At 41.3% G+C, this 19974-nt stretch overlaps 1 protein-coding gene across 1 annotated transcript in view; it reads left to right on the top strand.

Moving 5' to 3' along the window:
* The window catches only part of VANGL2 (VANGL planar cell polarity protein 2), a 56175-nt gene that overhangs the window by 14941 nt on the left and 21260 nt on the right, over window positions 1-19974 (top strand). The window contains exon 2 of the mRNA XM_040411437.1: window positions 12504-12678. The gene's annotated coding sequence lies outside the window, so the exon portion shown is untranslated. The remainder of the gene's footprint in view (window positions 1-12503; window positions 12679-19974) is intronic.

Here is a 19974-nt window from a genome sequence, read left to right as displayed (position 1 = left end):
GGTTTTAGTACGGTGGAAGCAGCTGGCCCCTCACCACAGGATAGCAGGTTGAAATGGCTCCATCCTTGGCGACATGTTTCCTTTTGTGCAGTTTGCCACTCTAATGATAACAGCCAAAATCCCTTCTTTATCCCTGATCTATTCATCAGAATCTAGTTTAGTTTTGTGATACTGTTACACCAAATTCTGTCAGCATAATCTATTTTTGACACTAACTATGAACTTCATCACAAACCTTTTTGGGGCCATCAAAACAATCTTTGCATGTTGGGTGTTTTTCAGGTACATTTCCCTAAACAATTTTGTGAAGAAAAGTACAACATTTTTATTTTATGTTGGCACAGATTACTTTTTGTGTTTTTGGATCTGTCTTTACGGCACAAGATGGTCTTTTTTTTTTTACTTGGCACGTTAGAATTTTGAGTAGGTGTCCGTGTAAACCCATTAAGGGAACCTAATTTTCAGCTGATTCAAAGACATCTCTTTCTTGAACAGAAGCTATAGACAGGTAACAACAGGCCTGGGATTAATCCGAAGAGCATTCGTTGAAAGATTTGATTGCCACGACAAGATCATCGCCGTCTTAATTCTCCATGTAGCAAATCATCTCTTTACAGAGAGGATTTCTGGCTAGTGTGTATTATTTGCGCTCTTGTAATTCTTAAATCTCCCCATAATTATACTTCATAGTATAAGAAGGTTAGTCATTTGATGGAAAGAATTAGATGGGCAGCTTCGATGTTTCCTTATATCTCTTAATACAGAGATTTTCTAGTGTGGGATCAACTCAAGGAGTGATGACTCTTAAAGAACCTGGATTATAACATCAAAGATTTCTAGTGTGTTGGTCAGAGCTACTCGATGGAAATACGGGGGAAGATGATTATTTTTTTTTTTAACGCCTTCTTATCAGCTAATATTTTAAAGATTGGAAACTCGAAGTAAAGTCCCCCGCTTGGGTTGAACCTTCTCCATATTCCACCACAACACTGGAAAACAGAAGGCACCCTTGCCCTACTGGTACTCCTTTCTGGACATGAGGATCTTCAATTTTGATATGGGGCACCCTATGCTCTTCGACACACCAAAGTCATAGCTTTCGAATCGAGAGTGTGCTGTCCCTTACCTGTCCTGATTCATTTCTTATGGTCCTCTGGTCTTCAGGATGTGCTACAATGATCAGCATGTTTGAGGAGGTACCAAGCACTTTATTTGACATGACCCAAAACGTTATCTTTGCGTTTGTGAAGTACTGCACCTCACACTCTCCTCAGTCAAAATAGAGGGCATTAGGAGGAAATAGACCTCCCTTTTTTTTTTTTTTTTTCCTCTGCCAGGTTTTTTCAAGACTTTGTTTCAATTGCTTGCAAAGCTCCTGCCTGAGGGTAAGACTAGGCCATGCAAAAGTTTCCAAATGGCAACACGTGACTGTAAAGGAGGTTCCTCGAGCATGCGGAGCACTTGGTTTTATAAACATGACAGATGGTTTATCCTTCATGTAAACGGTTCTCATATTGCCCTGAAACTGAACAGGGTCAACCTCCTCATCCAGGCAAGAAGGCCGCCCCCATAATCATCTTCAAGAAACAGAATAAATAAATCTGTCATAAAATAAAGAGATGAGAAAAAGATGTGCTACTATCTGGTTTTAACTGGCAGATAACATTTTTGGTGACACTTTCCCTTTTAAGGTCTTCAGTTCCTTGTCACTTTTTGGCTTCTGGGCATAGACCCAGTTTTGAGACTTCAACCTGTAACCTTAAGCTGTTTTGTCAGGCCCGTAACACATTGATGTTTTTTCTGAAGGTTAATGCCCAACAGATTTTTTATATATTTTTCTCGAATGACCAATGTTTTTGTCCATGCTGCTCTGTCTCTTGTATCTCATGTCAGGAGTGATGGCAGATGCTGGATAGTGTCATTCTACAGGCATGTTGGGGAATTGGTAGTAATTACAGATGAGATTTTCAGGGCAATGTTTTTATTTTCTTGCGGTAACAAAAGCAAGAAGATCTTTAGATGATAAATCATGATCATATGAGAGTACTCCTTCTTGGTTGAAACGTAGGGGGTAAGATTTTGTGTGCAAATCCAACCTGGATGTTTTACGTCAAGACATCTTGTGTAGCCAACCAGTACCCTGTTATGTACTGATGAAGGGCAAGAACCCCAAAAAGGTGCTGTCTACAGGTGTGTCTCTTGTCTGGCTGGTATGAGCTCATTTACATACCCTTTGCCCATGAGGCATTGCTCTGTCTCTCCAGTGAGAAACATACTGCCTCCGAGTGAGGTTCGGTAGACAAAAGGTCTGCATTCCCAGAAGATAAGGCACCAATGTTGATGGCTGTGCTTTAGTATGTTGTCATAGGGCCTGTGTGCTCTATAATTATCTTTATGGGAAATGCGTTTATTAGAAGTTTTCTAGTTTTTTTTTTTTTGCATTCTTACCCCCCCCACTCGCACACCGGATCTGTGGTGGGAAGCGTACTTACCTGCTCCCTGCCGCTCAGTTTTGTCTTCACCAATGTGTTTGCTATGCTCCAGTTTCCATTTATAAAGTTCTAGAATGGATGGGGTTCTTGTTGTTCTGCTGCAGCCATTGATTGGCCACAGCAGTGAAATGTCTCCCAAGTGGCACGTGACCAGTAACTTAGACAAGCTGGGACCAGAGGGCAGTGTAGCCAAGGAGCTGGAGCCAAGAAGTATGGTTCCCGCCACAGAGACACAAAGTATTTAAAAAATGGACAACCCCTTTATGGTGTCCATACAATTTCAATAGCGGTTGACAAACTGCTTGTTCAACCAACAGCTAGCTCTCCCATCTTCTCCATGCATGAGCATGTATGTCTTCTCAAGGGTAGGAAAGGAGAAAACTGCTACTAGACACCTCTGGTGGTGGCTAAAGAAGTAGATTGGGGGGGGTCATTTATTAAGATGGATGCCGGTCTTAATATCCTGGTGATGGAGGTGCCGGCCTCTACATAGTATAGGCAGATCCAGTTCCTTTGCTGTGTTAGATTTAGACCTGGCATGCTTAACCTCTGGCCCTCCAGCTGTTGCAAAAGTACAACTCCCAGCAGGGCATGGTGGGAGTTGTAGCTTTACAACAGCTGGAGGGTCGCTGGTTGAGCATCCCTGATTTAGATCATTTTTTTACACCTAAACCAGGTGTATAAATAGGAAATGAGATGGGCCTGTCGCCCCACTCATTTCCCTGCCACACCCGCTTTTTTAGACCTGGGGTGAGACGGGGAAAGGTCGCAGATTGCGGCGTTGAGCCAAAAATATCCTTAATATAGGCATATTTCTGGTTAATGACCCCCTAGGTGTTTAGCTTTGAAGCTTCCTTCTCTCCCCTCAGACGGGAATCGGGACATCAGGTTGTCAACCGCTCCTGCTGAAAATGCCGGTTTGGCGGAGGATATTTAAATATTTTTGGGGCCTCCACCAACTAAATTGTATTATTCCTTCTTTTTGAAGTTGTAATTTTTTAGAATTACACCAGAGTGTATGCCTTTCTGTGGTGGCTCTGGCACTTAAAAAAAAATAAAAAATTCCATATGTTGCGAGATGACTTCTTCTCCAGTGACCAGAACATGAACCTCTCCTGAGCAGTGGTCTGCTGACACGATTCACTTAATGTGTAAGTTTGCTAATAAATACTCAATGTACACAGGATGTGGATTCTGTCTGGGGAAACCACGTGACAAGCTGGAAGGAAAAGGTCACCATCGGAGATCTTGGAAAACCTAAAGTCCGGCTTTGAATCCAAAATCAGTCATAACGTTATTCTTCATCCAGATTTTCGTCTTTGACAAATACAATTTCAGAACTGCCTTAAACACTGACACAACTGTATTGCAGTAGGAGAGGAACATATATATATGTATATGTTTGCACAGTCCCTGCCAGTATGTTTTGTAGAAGGGTGAAAGGTTCATGCCCCCGGGTGCTGGAATGAACCAAACAGTAGAACAATACAAGATTCTGCCCGGGCAGCCTTGGCGTTGTTAAACAGGAGTCGCTACAGAATTTCTCTGATTGATTTAGAACATTATGGCTGACAGCTCTAGTCCTGGGATCGGCTGGCAAGGCTGCGTTTTATTGGCGCGCTCTCTTTATTGTTGCTTTATACAATACAGTGTCTGTATAGTTCCTTAAGTGTTTAACGCCTTCTTAAAGGGAAAACACTAAGATTCCTTCTCCTTTCAATAGTGGTTCTTTACGGTTCAAGGTCAGGGCCCCCTTGGCGATTAATCATAGTATTACATCTAGCGTGTCCCTATGGGCGTTAAAGTTGCATGACGTCGCCTGTGAGATCGTGATTTCAAAAAATCGCAAGCTCAACACATCGTTCTATTCAGATCACAAATGTTGTGTGGTTGCGATTTTTCAAAATAGGATTATGAAGGCCTCACACCTAAATTGAATGTAATTATTAACTGTGGAGCTTCAACCTAAAATGGAATTTTCCGGAACCCAAATTACCAGAATTTCCACACTGACGTTTTATTCAATTTATCTTAATTTTTAATATAATTTTATTTTAGTTGTATAATTTATAATTTCCCCAGGGAGTAAATCTCTTATTTCTGTTTTTGTAATTCTATTTTTGCTAAATTTTTTGGATCCGTTCCAAAAATACGCATCAAATCTAGCTTTAGGCTCTTATTGTCTGGAGGTCTGTTAGAAAACGACATCATAATTTACCTAATTTTATGAATTTTTTTTGTTATTTTTATTTTTTTTGTTCTTTAAATGGACGAGGCAAGTGAATTTCATAGCTTACGAGATGGTTTACAGTCTCCGTATTGTCTGAGACAAAAGGCTTTTGATCTTGGCATTGAAATTTCCCATAATCCTCTCTTTCTAGGGTCTCTCAGTAAGATTTATGACTGGTACGGATCGCCTTATCAATTATTTACAATGTGCCAGCTTCGCTCCCCAGAGCTGTCTGAGACCTCCCCATCCAAATCCTTAAAACCTTGGTAAATTTTTTTTTATTTTTTTTTACACAATACTAGAATATTTTGCCACACACTGGATATAAAATCCCTTTCCTGTGGACCAGTAATGGGGTCCTCGTGGGGTTGGTAGGCATGAATATTAATGGGGCCTTGTCTGATCTACCACACTTCTATTCCTGGCTGATTCTGAGCTAGGCCTGTGTGTTTCTCGGGATTTGAAATGCAATAAAATGTTTAAAAAAAACCCATTTAAAATAAAATAAAAAAAATTACAAAAGAAATCCTGAATTGCACAAATTCCTGAACCCCCGCCCATTTGTTTAAGCCTGAGATCGCAACAGTTCTGGCAAAGCATATACATAGACGGCTTGTAAATCTTTTACAGTGTACTGTTCCAGACAGGGTGAAATTTTTTTTTAAAAAAATTCCCGGTAACATATGACTGTTTTATATCGATGTCTGTTGTCTCCTGACCGCGTAATCACAGCATGTCGAAGAAGTCATAACCTTTTTACTAAACATTTAGCATATTTTAAGCAAAATTTTTTTCTTTGGTAATTAAAAAATAAATAAATAAATTGAAAATGATGAAATGTTTTTTAAGAAAAAATTTAGCAGCTACCTTAAATTCTCAAACATGACCCAGGTTTTTTTTTTTGCTTTTTTTTTTTAAACATTTTATAATTTTATTTTTTGTCTCATATTCTCAAAATTTAGGCCTCATGCACACGACAATTTTTTCACGGTCCGCAAAACGGGGTTCCGTTGTTCCGTGATTTGTTTCCGTGTGTCTAACTTGATTTTTGGAGGATCACCAGACATGAAGGAAAGTGAAAGTTTGCCTTGCAAATGATAGGGAAAAAACGGACACGCGGATGACAATCTTGTGTGCCTCCGTGTTTTTTCACGGACCTATTGACTTGAATGGGTCCGCGAACCGTTGTCCGTGAAAAAAATAGGACAGGTCCTATTTTTTTGACGGACTGGAAACACGGATCACGGACGCGGATGACAAGCGGTACAGTATCCGAGTTTTCCAAGGACCCATTGAAAGTCAATGGGTCCGCAGAAAATCACGGAAAACGGAACAACGGACACGGAACACAACAACGGTCGTGTGCATGAGGCCTTAGCCAGATTTTTTGTTTAGTATTTGACTTGACCATACACACTTTTTTTTATTTTTTATTAATTGTGTCTAATATGTCTCTAATGTCCTAACTTTCCCCCGACATCCTATTTGGGGAAAGGGAATGGATTGGGCCCAAAAAGAGTCAGAATTCAGAATTTGTGTGTAAGGGCCAAACAGCTAACTCGAGATATGGTCTGCCTTCCCCGCAAAAAAGTCTCCAGTCCTGATAGGGTTATTATTACTGCCTAGCATGACCGATACTTCGGCCTCATCCTTGACCTTCCTCTTCACATTTTCACACGTTTTTTGTTTTTTTTTGGGCTACTGTTCCATATTCACAGTATTCTTTTACTTTTATTTTTCTACATTGTGCTGGTTTATATCTTTATTTTTGTTTTTTCTACCAATTAAGGCGAATTTTATTCGTTTCAGGCTACAATAAAGTCCAACAAAAGCCCTGTCAAGAAGGCCAATATTTTAGTGCTTTCTGTGGTTGGTGATGACGTTGTGACAAAAGGCTTAAGAATTGCTAATGCCTTGTCCTCCCTGGCTAGAAATTAAATTTATTGCTCTCTGAATAGGTTATGGAGATCTGTGGCTTAAAAGGGGGTGAGGTGAGGAGGGGGAGGGGGAGGAGGGGATTCTTCACTTTCTCCCTCTACGCTCACATTAAGAATTAAACAGACTTGACGGTGGTTTCAATACAACTGGTTTATTCTGGATGCAGCTTTTTTGTATGACCTTAAATTTTTTGGGGGAGTTTTTTTTCATTTTTTTTTTTTTTTCCCAGCAGTTTCAGAACCACAATATATTTGAAAGGTAATTAGTATTGTATACGTAGAATTATAGCTGTTTTTATCACTTTTACTACATTTTACCTTTTTCTTGTATTTTGCCTTTTATTAGAAAAAAAATTTAAACACAAGTTGAGTGCTAGCGATGGACGAACATCTGCCGGGAACGGTTTGCGAACGCAATCAAATGTTCGCGAACCGCAAGTTTGGGGCGGGTTCCATTAATTTTAATGGCAGGCGAACCTGAAAAACCTTCAGCTCATATTTGCAGCCAAGAAATAATTACTAGAAGTGCACAAATAGTCCCACAACATGGACAGTGACATACCAGATGGATTATTCCAATTTGCGATCTCCATTCATTTTTTATATATTTTTTCTTTCAATGCGAAATATCGGCAATATAATTCTCGTGTACACGCATGCGCAAATGCACTATACAGTACCGAAATGCACTATAAAGAAAGTATATTGGTATATAACACCCCGCTTCAATCTGTTTTTTGGGGGGACGACTGGTATATCACACCAGTAGAAATTATTTGTTCCAATAACTCTTGTCCCTCTATATACCTGCAGTATCGCAGCAGAACCGCACACAACTGCTGCACAATACAATACACCCGCCCTGATAAGAGCGACCCCGTCCGGAACCTTACCCTATATAAAAAAATGGCCCTAGTTAGCCCCTAGGCCCCTGACTTCCAGGTGATCACTATATAGATCTGTGTTTTTGACTCATTATAAAAGTATATTATAAGTCTATCACACCCCTCTGTGTATCACACCTATCGATAGCAGACCTATACCAGTCCTTAAAAGGACTTTTGTGGCCCTATTAGCTAGCGTTTGGTGTCCCTAACAGCCTGTCCCTGCTCCACACAGCAACCTCTCCCTACACTGGCAAAAGACTGAATGTAAAATGGCGGCCAGATCGGGTTTATTTATAAGGTAGTGGGTATGTCCATGTGCTGATATGTCTCAATTGGCTGTCCTGTCCCACCTCATGGATTTGTCATGGGTCAAAGTTCTTCACAATGTAAAAGAATATGGCGGGCGCGAATTTCTCCATATGTTCGGCGAATCGCAAACACGCAAAGTTCGCCGCGAACCGCAAGGCCATCTCTATTGAGTGCATTAAATGACGACCGTATATTCCATCATAATGTATGGATTTGGTGTTTGATCTTCTGAGTTTCACAAGAATCTTGGAAGTTAAGTTACCACGGCCATTTTGGAAAGGTGTTGATGACACATGGTGGTTATGAACTTGTCCGCTCGTGTCTACCGCCATTCAACTTGACAGACAAAAGTGGTATAAAAGCTGCATCCAACATTTCTAGTCTGAGGGGATGGTCACTTGGTTGAAAAGTTATTCCTCAAACATGGTGCCCCTACTTGGGTCAAGGTGGTTTTTCGAAGCGGAACCACAGTCAGTCGTTTCAAAGTTAACAAAGCGCAGGTGATGGACATTTTGTATATTCTACTGGAACTTGTGGGTTTTCTCTGGTGCCAAAAATATCTTGAAATGTCACATGACTCCTTATGTTTGTCGTCGTACCTACTACCACGAAAATAGTTCGGTGACTGAGTGTGATTTATGTACAGCAGTGATGCTCAAACTGCGGCCCGACATGGACCTTCACCACATACCAGCAAGGCGTTGTTCACGTCACAAATGAGCCTTCTGTCAGATTTATACCTTGGGAATGTTGCCTCTACTTATACTTCCAATGTATGGTCATTCAGCGTCATTGGCACCCTCTTGCGTACAGTAAAGGTATACTAACATATACCTGCCTTATAGAGGCCTCAAGGACACTGTTGTCCTCCTTCAGGTGAATACAACCCTATGACTATGTTTAACATATAGCCTGGGAGCTTTCCTGGCATGTATGGCCACATGGAGGTCATGCGTAATGTGAACACAGCCTTTGCTGATGACGTCACAGATCTTAAACCGTATCTATGATTTATGGTATCTATTATCTGCAGTGATCCTTCTGGACAAGGCGTAGGGGACAATGAGCGTCTGTCTCGGGCCTCCTACACAGTCTGTGTCCGTCAGGCCTGTGCTCTGCAACCTGTCTCTAGTCTTTTGTCTCCTCATTTCATGGATAATGTACTTTGTTCCTTGTGTTCATACCTGGGTTTGTGTTCTCGCAGTGTTTACAATGGTTGCAGGTTGAATAGGATGCCATATTATTCCATGGTGTCATAGGGCTTCTTAACCCCTTGTAGACACTAGAGGAGGCCAGGTGGAATCTGCATCTCGCAGGTTAAATATTTGTGAGAGTATATGAACGGGAACTTCTAATGTAAATACTCCCTTGTATTGAGTCTTCTGGTCATGTTACCCTTTGATGTGCCCTACCCTTCCCTGTTTCATACTTTGGTTGCCCTTTTCAGGCCTATTTTAATTTACTAGCATTTGGGTAACCTCGTATTGGATACAGCTCTTGTAGGTCTTCCTGCCTTTATACCTACAACAGTTCTTCTTGTTAAGGACTCCACAATATCTTCTGGTCAACCAGACATCTTTGGTTGCCCACCTCTGTGAGCCACATCTTCCTTTCTTGGCCTCTCTTCTTTGAGCAGAAATATCCTTTCTGGCTCATACTTCGGAGGGGTGAATTTCCCCTTTTTGTTGCTCTCCTCTTGGATTCCTCCCATTATTTTTTATTTTATTTTTTTATGGTTACATTTCCATTTGTTGACCTCTCTATGGTCTCATTATTATTGACTGCTGTTTGAAGGTCTTGGCAGATCCCATTTCTCTCCCTATGAATGAGCACCTCTACTTAGGTAGTCCACAATTTCTTTATGTTTGAGCTTGTTCTATACTCTTTCGTCAATTGAGCAACTTCAGACGTTACTAGAAGCAAGATTCAAGCTGGGCAGATCCCTCCCCGACATTTTTCATTGGAGTGACTATATAATTTAAGCAACCTTTTGTTGACTTTTACAGGGCGTGATTGTTGTGTCGATAGCCAAGTTATAACTGAATTCGTATATTGATGTTCCTCCAAGGTTGTGGCTGTGCAGACTAGGGGCGGACACTGACAGCAGAGGGCCCCTGTGCAAGGAATGTACCACCCGCCCTCCCAAACCACACATACAGATATACACATATACGTGCAAATAAAAAACATCTTGTTAATATGGGTCAATATGTTTAATATATATATATATATATATATATATATATATATATTTCATACTAGGCCACTCCTATAACTCTGCCCAAAGCATAACTATACACACCCAGTCCCCTTAATGCCTCACCTAGTAATTATTCCCCCTTTGTACCTGCACATAGTAGTAATGCCCTCACTGTGCCCCTTTCACAGTAGTTATGCCCAGATATGTTGCCCCTTCACAGTAGCTATGCCCAGGCATGTGCCCCCCTTCACAGTAGCTATGCCCAGGCATGTGCCCCCCTTCACAGTAGCTATGCCCAGGCATGTGCCCCCCTTCACAGTAGCTATGCCCAGGCATGTGCCCCCCCGTCACAGTAGCTATGCCCAGGCATGTCCCCCCCCCCCCCCCCATCACAGTAACGATGCCCAGGCATGTGCCCCCGTCACAGTAGCTATGCCCAGGCATGCGCTCGCATTGCTAAGAAAAATAATGTTTTATTATATGCAACGGGGACGTAGAGGCTCCGCTCTCTCTGTAACTGCCGCCCCCGCTGCACATGGACAGTTGTAATGACATTTTCACTGCCAGGCCCTGTCAAAGTAGACAGGGAGCGGCAATTGTAAAGCAACTGGTGCCACTAGGTGTAATGGCAACGCCCCAATTGCTCCTAGAGGCTCATTTGCATAAATTAAAACATCATTTTTCTCAGCAATGCGGTCACACATGAACATGGGACCAACATAGACACCTTCAGCTGCCAAGTGCACATGTAACTGGTCAGACAGTGTCATAGGTATAAAACTGCTGACAGATGCCCTTTAAAGCAGTTGTCCGGGTTCAGACTTGACCCTGGACATATCCCCTTCTCAGCCCCTCAGACATTTCATACTCTGATGCTCTCCCTTGGCCTGCGCTGTAAAGCGTAGGGCAAGTGCTGTTTTGTTTACAGCCCTAGCAGTGTTCACTGATGGGTGGCTTTACAGGCTAGGGCAGCACTAATGCCCGTCCATTAGTGCCAGTGACGTCACAGGGCTCTCTGCTGGGTGGAAGCCCCCCCCCCCCATAGTACCCCTACAGTGCCCTCAGTACTAATAAGGCACCCCTAATAGATATAAGACTGATCTATAAGACACTCCTAAGGAGCCCTTAGTAGTAATGGGCCGCCACCACTACCCACAGTATTTATAATGTTCCTTGAACTGCCCCCTGTAATTATAACACCTCCTGCCGTACCTCCTGGAGTTATAATCTTCTCTGTAGTGACCCTATAAATCATAATGCCTGTCCTCTCCCTCCAGTCTTCTCTATGATACAGTCCCATGTAAATAATATCACTGCTCTCCCTCCAGTCTTTTATGCCATGCAGTCCCATGTAAATAACACCATTCTCTGGCACTTAAATTCATTCCATGCACAGGTCTCCACTGCTGAGCGCTCCCTTTTTCTACATTGGTCACATGACACTTACCTCATCACAGGTCCTACCAGTGTTTAAAAGGTCACATGACTATGATGTCATGGCAGGTCCTTCAGCTATGGAGGCAGCAGATTCACAGTAAGTCCTATTCAGGCCCCCCTTCCGACCAGGTTACTCTGGCAGAGGAAGGGAGGGAAAAAATTATTTAAAAAAAACACCAAGGTGTTTTTTTTTTTAACACGTTACCGTTCCATGCAAACCTTTTGTCTTCAGTTGACAAATGAATTCCATTTTCTCCTTTTTGCATTTGTGAAATTCCTTGAATCCTTGGCGTAATATTTCATAGTCTACTTCCAGAAGTGGCTGTGTGAGTCAGACTGGGAGATATTGAGGATTTTTATGGCTGCCGGTCGGAACGTTAGGAGCGTCTGATGATGGATGAGGTTGAGATGAGGTAATGAACTCTCATCGTGTGAGCATGGGGCTGGCAGTCTAGGATTTCCTAATGTCTGCTTGGATTTCCAGAGCCAGGAAGGAATTAATATGCCTGGCTCTTTACAGCCCCGCTAATATGTGGCCATTACCTTTTTTATTTTTTATTATATTTTTGAATTTTTTTTTAATTCCATGAAAAATATCCCTGCGATGTTTGTCGTGCTGGATAATAGGTCAGTGTAATGTCGGATAGTAGTTCCCATATACATGAGCGTATTGTCTGCCGAACCCACAGTTTCCAGCTCCTGACGGTTTGGGCAAAGTGAATTATTTCACCCTAACCTTTTGTTCTCCGTGGACATATTCTGCTGCCAAAAGTGTTTGGCAGGGACTTACTCCTTTCTCATATTTGGGCGAGTTGTGGTGGAGTCGGTAGAGACTGGCCGGCTTTAGACTAAACGCGGGCAGTTTCAACCATAACGGACTGCTATAGTTCTGGTTTCTCAAAAACGAAATAGGTAAAAAAGACAAGAAAATGTATTTAGTCATTTTTAGGTAGAGTGTATTGTTTGTTATACTATTTCATTTATGGTGTATTTCTCTTTTTTGTTTTGTAGGTTTTTGGACTCCTCTTGGTTTCCGGTAGGAAATGTCAATGGTGAACAAGTGAGGGAACCTGTTTTTTGTTTTACTTTTTACATTTTTAAATTCTAAGTTCCACTTGAAGATGCACGAAGGATCGTAGGATTACTCTACACGATCCAAGCCCGGGTTTCCCGTGATCCTAAACTGGTGAGTGTCCGTGTATGGAAGCAGTGTTTAACTTTTTTTTTAATTTTTTTTTTTTTATTATTTTCAGAACATTACTATCCATAATAATTCTAATCCATTAGTATTTGATTGCAACTTTCTGGGAATGTTAAATCAAGAAGGCCAAGTACAGATTTTTGAATGGTTTTTTGTTTAATCACCTTTTTTTAATTTTGGATTCTCGTGGCTTCTTGGGTTATTTTTCAATGCAATCCATTTGTAAACCGGCATAATATTCTTCCAGCTGACTTTTTAAAAAAAAAATTATTTTATTTTTTCTAAAAATTGGACAAGACCAGTTGTGGTTATGTTTTTTTGTTGCCAAGTATTTACCATAATTTCTAGGTATAATTTTGGTTTGTTGGTAATGGTTTTCTTTACCCATGTATGCCAAAATGAAACTTTACATTTTAGATATTTTATATCTTGGGGTTATTATCATTTAATACAGGTATGCCCAATTGGTGGCCTTCCAAAACTACAACTCCCAGCATGCTCGGACAGCTATAAAGGCATGCTGGGAGTTGTAGTTTTGTAACAGCTGGAGGGCAGCAGGTTGCGCTCCCTGATTGTCTAGTCAGGTGAATTGTCTACCAAGGCTTTTTTTTTTCAGATCCATGAACATCTTTTATCATTTTAAAATTTTGATATCGATGGTCTATCCTCAGGATAGCTCAGACATCTGATTGCTGGGGTTCTTATTCCCGGCACCCCCTGCTGGTCAGCTATTTGGAGAGGCTGCAGCCTCCTCGCAGCATATAATGCTGTGCTAGCTGAGGTCCATCTACGTGAATGGGATGAGCTCCACCTAGGCCTGTGAATGTGACATCACTGGTTTAGAGAGAGGCCGCAGCCTCTCCAAACAGCTAGTCGCTGGAAGTCGGAGCCCCACCGATCAGATATTGATGACCTATCCTGTTATTTCTTCAGGTCATCTAAAATATAATAAACGAGCAACTTTTGTAAATAGATTTACGGTAGTTTAAAAATCAACTTGCGTTTTAAGTATACAGCTCCTGTGCATACCTATGTGCCGCCAAGAGTGAAACCTTGGGTAGTCTGGTCCTGCAGTAATGTGTTGCTTCCCTCCATCTTCCTTCTCTTCTTGTAGACCAGGGATCAGCAACCTTTTGGCTGTGAAACTACAACTCCCAGCATGCTCTTTCCACTTGTTTGGGAGTTTAGAGAGCAGCCGAGCAAGTGTGCATGATGGGTGATGTAGTTTCACAACACCTGGAGGGCCAGAGGTTGCTGACCCCTGTTGTAGGCAGTAGAAGAGCGGGCAGAGGATGTGGGCACAACCCCTTGGAGTTTATGGGCACTTCTGTATTTTCTGCAGAGTTACTGTTTGACTCTTCATCTTGGAATTTTGACTGGGCAATCCTAAACCAAACCACAGTGCAACTCAATATTGTGCAACTGGAAATTGTTAGCTAGGCCATGGACTTCACAAAATGTTCTCAACATGTTCTCAGCCTTGTGGAACCTTCCTTAAGACATATACTGTATATATTTACAAACGGACCACTGTGAATAAAGTTTATTGAAAAGAGCCTGAATTGGCACTATTAAGCCCCCAAATGGCCACTTATGCATAAACCCTATCCATTTTCTATACAGTTCATGGAATTGTCCTGACAAAATAGGGAATATTGGCTTGTAGGACCGCGTGTCCTCTCTAGGACCACGGCTATACCGTTCTTTCTCGAGCAGATGCATACCCCTCTGAAAGCCTCTGCTTAAGTCCCTTGACAAGATCTCAAAAACAGTCCAGTTGTATATTACTTGAAGTAATCCTCCTTTATTATTTTTTTATTTTTATTTTTATTGGATGCCTTCTACTCCTGTACTGCCCAGACTAAATTCTAAGTCTTTGGCAGAACATCTTACTGATGTGTTTCCTTTTGAAAGGGACTATCTCAAATTTACCCAAAAATGTCCCTCCAAACTGTCTTGTTCCGGAAGTTATGATCCCTAACTTTAGAAACTGAACTCCCCCGCCCCCCACAAGAGTTAAGTGTGTGTGTGTTTTTTTTCTTACAGCATCCCTTTAGTCCAAATTGCACCCCAGTTTGGCATTTTCTAAGATGTAATCCTCCAGACAGGGCCGTGTCGGTGTTACTGTAGCTGAAGTCCTGAAGAAGCTATCTTCCTCTTGCATGACGTAGATGGTCTATGCTGTTGTAGAGGGGTTGATTTCACGTGGAGGCCTGTCTACTGCAGTTGTCCCGTGAACAAGTTCTTCAGGTTCTGTCTATCAGCTGACCTTCCATTTCAGCTTGCTGTTTAGCTAACGCGTTATTATAGTATTAAGTCGTCCGCTTATTTTCAAAAAGTCATTTAGTTAAACTGCTGAATGTAGACTTTCCCATGTGTAATTTGCATGTACGCTCTAGAATACCTACCATGCGATTATAGGCATGGCATGGCAAGAGCACGAGTGATGGGTGTGGTGTAAAGAATTAATGAGCGCTAAGTCTCCTTGTGCCCAGTCCAAGAACAGGGAGAGCATTGTATAATAGAGGGTGAGGCCTACATGGCACCTAACATCCGAAGATCAAAAGGAGTTAGTCTCAGCCATCTATCTCCACAGCTCTGAGCTTTGTTGTCCAAAGTTCCGTCAGCTTTTGTTTCCTACTTACATCCAGAATGTGCCATCTTTGTGTGTGTGTGTATATATACGGTATATGAATTTATTATATGAGCCAAACCTATAGGAATCATACCAACCTTCACTTCAACATGGGTTTGGATGGGTAGTCGGAGACTAAGAGGTGCTTAAGAACCATTATGGCTCCTTAAAGCAGATTCTTAATGTCCTTTTATCAGGCCAACTATATGTAGTCTACTCCATTGTTGCTTCCCTGCATAAGTGTGCTTTTAGGCTTCCTTTTGAAGTTGTTCCATGGTTTCCTTCTCAACTCCTGCTACCTTCAGAGAAGATGAAATCAAAGACCGAAAATGCATCTGTAACTATAGTAACAAGACTTTTTGTGTGCATATGTCTATGTGTGGTTATACTGTCCATAGCAACTTAGTCATTGATCAATATTTTCCAACCTGGCTGACTAAATTTTCAGCGGAATATACAAAATATGTAAGTCATGCGTGTGCTGTCCGCATTTTCTGCCGACTTGTTGGCTACAGTAGATCTGTGGTCCGCAGTATGCGCACACGTTCTATCTTTTTTTGCAGAACGAACATAGGTTTGTGGAAAGCACATGCATGATCCCTGTGCTTTCCACATCTATGTCCTATACTTGGCCAAAAAATGCAGACCATGGACCCATAGAAGTCATTGGGTCCACAGAAAAATGTGAGTGTAACACGGATGGCATCCGTATTTTGCAGATCCACAATTTGCAGACTGCAAAATTAAATGTGGTCGTATTAATAAGACCTTACTGGTGTTGTCTCCTCTCAAATAATGGTGGCCTATCTCTAGGACGTGCCACCAATGTAAGATATGTGCAGTGTGGGTCCCACCTAATATGCTTTAGCTTGTAGTTGTAGGTTTAGATGGTTGTGCTCACCTTCTCGTGTGAAGGCATGTGTATGAAAATGGTCGGTGCTGCCGATGTCATCCGATCCTCACTTCAAGGGGTTGCCAACCCTCCGGAGGAGTATGAATATTGGAGATAAGAAAAAAAAATGGGGGGTGCAGGCAAAGTGTTTCATACGTAGTTCTGACACCTACGGAACGACGTAGACTACCCTTCGCCTGCATACCCCATTTTTTTTTTTCTCCAGTACATCTCCCTACATTCATTTCTATGAAAGTGCTGAAAATAGCTGAGCCAGCGTGCTGCTTCTTTCTTCACTCCCAAAGTTAACTAAATTTTTGTTAACTTTGTTAGCTGAAGCTCGATTCTAGAAATAGGTGGGACCCACACCTATCAGACATTGGTGGCATATCCTAGCATTATGCCACCAATATTCCAGGACAGCCCCTTAAACCTCGTTTGTATGGCCAGCTTTTTGTCAGAAGACTTCAACTGTTGCCTTGGGGCCAGCATTAGAAGACCTCCGGCCAACTGTCTCAAGTTTATGGGTGCTGCAGGACTCTTCAAGACTCTTAAAAGATGTTGGAAGGGAACGGAGGATTAGGCATGCTGCATTTCCACATGGCAGGTTGGGTTCTCGGGAGGTAATCCTCCAGTAGAGGTGTCTGATGGCAACCTATTCTTTACTAAGAATGCTCAAAGTTGCATGACCACTTTTAGACTTTGACCCTCCCCCCTCAACTTCAGTCAGGAGCTGTAAAGCTCGGTTCTTAGTTGGCAGTTTTTAGCATCAAAACCAGAAGTGAACTCGGAAGTAATGGAAAATATGAATCGAGAACTTCTACTTCTCCTTTCTTCTGGAGCCACTTTAGAAAGTTTTCCAGCCAAAACCAAATTGCCTCCACAAAAACTGTTCTCCAGACGTCGTATTCGGAACCCGTGACTCGTGGTAACCTAGACACAATCCTTGCAATCGACTATAGGGGGCTGAAATTGGGCAGATGTATCACATGAATTCAGGATGTTCTTTTGACCTTTTTAATTTCTAAAAATAGAATTTCCTTTTTGTCACCTTTTTTAATGTTTTTTTCATACCGTTCCCTGTGCCCCATCATTCCTGGTGCTGTCCACTTCTATACTACCTCAGGAATGGATATCGGAGCATTTGATGTCACGTTTATGCTTGTATTGCATTATAGCACATTCACCTTAGTATTTTTGGTGTTGCACACTATTCTGCTCTTCCTGCTGGCTTTGCTGCGTGGTTCTTTTTGTTTCTTTGAGATTTTTCATGATCGTCTCCCTGGAGAAACCTGATCCCTTTTTATGAACAATGGGAGAAAAGTTACAAAATGAAGCAATTATTTTTTTTTTCCCCCTCCAGTTTCGCTCCTTGCTCACCCTACACCCTTCCTTCCAGTCTCTCCACCCTGCGACTCTCCATTCACTTGCTTGGAAGAATGTTTTTAGGCCTGGCTGCCATTACCTAGGAAACCAAAGGGGGTGCGTGTGGGGGAGGTGCCTAGAGACTAGGCCTTTTGGGTTTCCATGGTAATGCATGCAAAAAATCTGGCATTTGGGACAAAGGCTTTCACTGACTGCAGCATCCTGACCTTGTCCATCCAAAACCAGTAGCTGGAAGCAGGACATGATTAGATGTGTTTTTTTATTTATTTTTTTTCAGTGCGGTTTCTATGGTCACCGAGCCACGTCATATTGTCCACCAGCCGCTACTGCCGTGTACAGTAATGTCCTTATCTTTTAGCAGTTGGAGGGTTTTCAGCTGGTCCATACTAACTTAACAATTCTCAATATTTTTTTTGCCCAGCTAGTTAGTGGGTGGTGGGTCAATTTTTCCCCAAATGTGGCTCTTTGCTCAGGAAGATCATCGACATCCTTTTTGCAGTCAACATGCGCCAAAATTTTTATTTTATAGACCAAGGAACCTACATGTCTTGTTGATCTCTGAACCTCTGGGAGGTCCATCTCCTCCAGATGTTCTTCACTTAGCCAGGAAAACCGTAAATGACATGCGGCACTTGTAAGTGTGGGACTCCACCACCGATCTAATATTGATGGCCTAACCTAAGGACAGGCTATTAATATTATTGTCCCCGAAACCCCTTTTAAGTGTCAACTGATTGGTTGTCTATTTTGTTTTTAGCTTTGCTCCTTTAGTTAGAAGCTATTACTTTATTTATTGGAGTCTACGGTGGTCTAAAATCCAGTTCATCTGTCATCGTAGGTTCTGGCTGCTCCATTCCTCACACTGTTGCTGTTTGTTTAAAACCTATGGGGGTTTTTTTTCTCTTTTTTTTTTTTTTTTTTTTTTTTTTTTCCATAATCAAATCCCTCAAAATTCAGAATTATTAGAATCAGAATTTAATGACTACTCCTGGTTGAAGATCCGAGCTTCTGATGGATCACGACCTGATGGACTGGCAATGTTTGCATTAGCATGTGAGTCATGGATTTCCATAACTCGCCATATACCCTGCGGCTCCAAGTTTATGGAATAAAAATTAATGGCATTTTTTTTCACCCCATATCATTTGCTTTTTGTATGTAGCCGGAAAACAACAGTGTAATTGTGTCTGTTGTAACCGTATCCAGCACCTATTGACCACTCTGAAGCCTCTCTTGGTTCCTTCTCTTTGATGCTTTCCCGGTATTCTCCTCGTTCCTGGTTATATCTGTCTTCAGGGAAACATTCCCACAACGCAAATAACTCAAGAAAAGACTAATACAAAAGAAGTATAAAACGTACACAAACTGTGCCGCAAAGACCCGATTCCATAATAATGCTTAACACTACAGGACGGCGCTTATAGTCATCTGCTTACTAGAGGTCACTAATCAAGGCTGATGGCAGTATTATAGTAGTTATATTCTTGTACATAGGAGCAGTATTATAGTAGTTATATTCTTGTACATAGGAGCGGTATTATAGTAGTTATATTCTTGTACATAGGAGCAGTATTATAGTAGTTATATTCTTGTATATAGGAGCAGTATTATAGTAGTTATATTCTTGTACATAGGAGGCAGTATTATAGTAGTTATATTCTTGTACATAGGAGCAGTATTATAGTAGTTATATTCTTGTACATAGGAGCAGTATTATAGTAGTTATATTCTTGTACATAGGAGCAGTATTATAGTAGTTATATTCCTGTACATAGGAGCAGTATTATAGTAGATATATTCTTGTACATAGGAGCAGTATTATAGTAGTTATATTCTTGTACACAGGAGGCAGTATTATAGTAGTTATATTCCTGTACATAGGAGCAGCATTATAGTAGTTATATTCTTGTACATAGGAGGCAGTATTATAGTAGTTATATTCTTGTACATAGGAGGCAGTATTATAGTAGTTATATTCTTGTACATTGGAGCAGTATTATAGTAGTTATATTCTTGTACATAGGAGCAGTATTATAGTAGTTATATTCTAGTACATAGGAGCAGTATTATAGTAGTTATATTCTTGTACATAGGGGGCAGTATTATAGTAGTTATATTCTTGTACATAGGAGGCAGTATTATAGTAGTTATATTCTTGTACATAGGAGGCAGTATTATAGTAGTTATATCCTTGTACATAGGAGCAGTATTATAGTAGTTATATTCTTGTACATAGGGGGCAGTATTATAGTAGTTATATTCTTGTACATAGGAGGCAGTATTATAGTAGTTATATTCTTGTACATAGGAGCAGTATTATAGTAGTTATATTCTTGTACATAGGAGCAGTATTATAGTAGTTATATTC

This window comes from Bufo bufo, chromosome 11, assembly GCF_905171765.1.
Source record: "Bufo bufo chromosome 11, aBufBuf1.1, whole genome shotgun sequence".
Taxonomy (NCBI): domain Eukaryota; kingdom Metazoa; phylum Chordata; class Amphibia; order Anura; family Bufonidae; genus Bufo; species Bufo bufo.
This window is presented reverse-complemented; position numbering and strand designations above follow the sequence as displayed.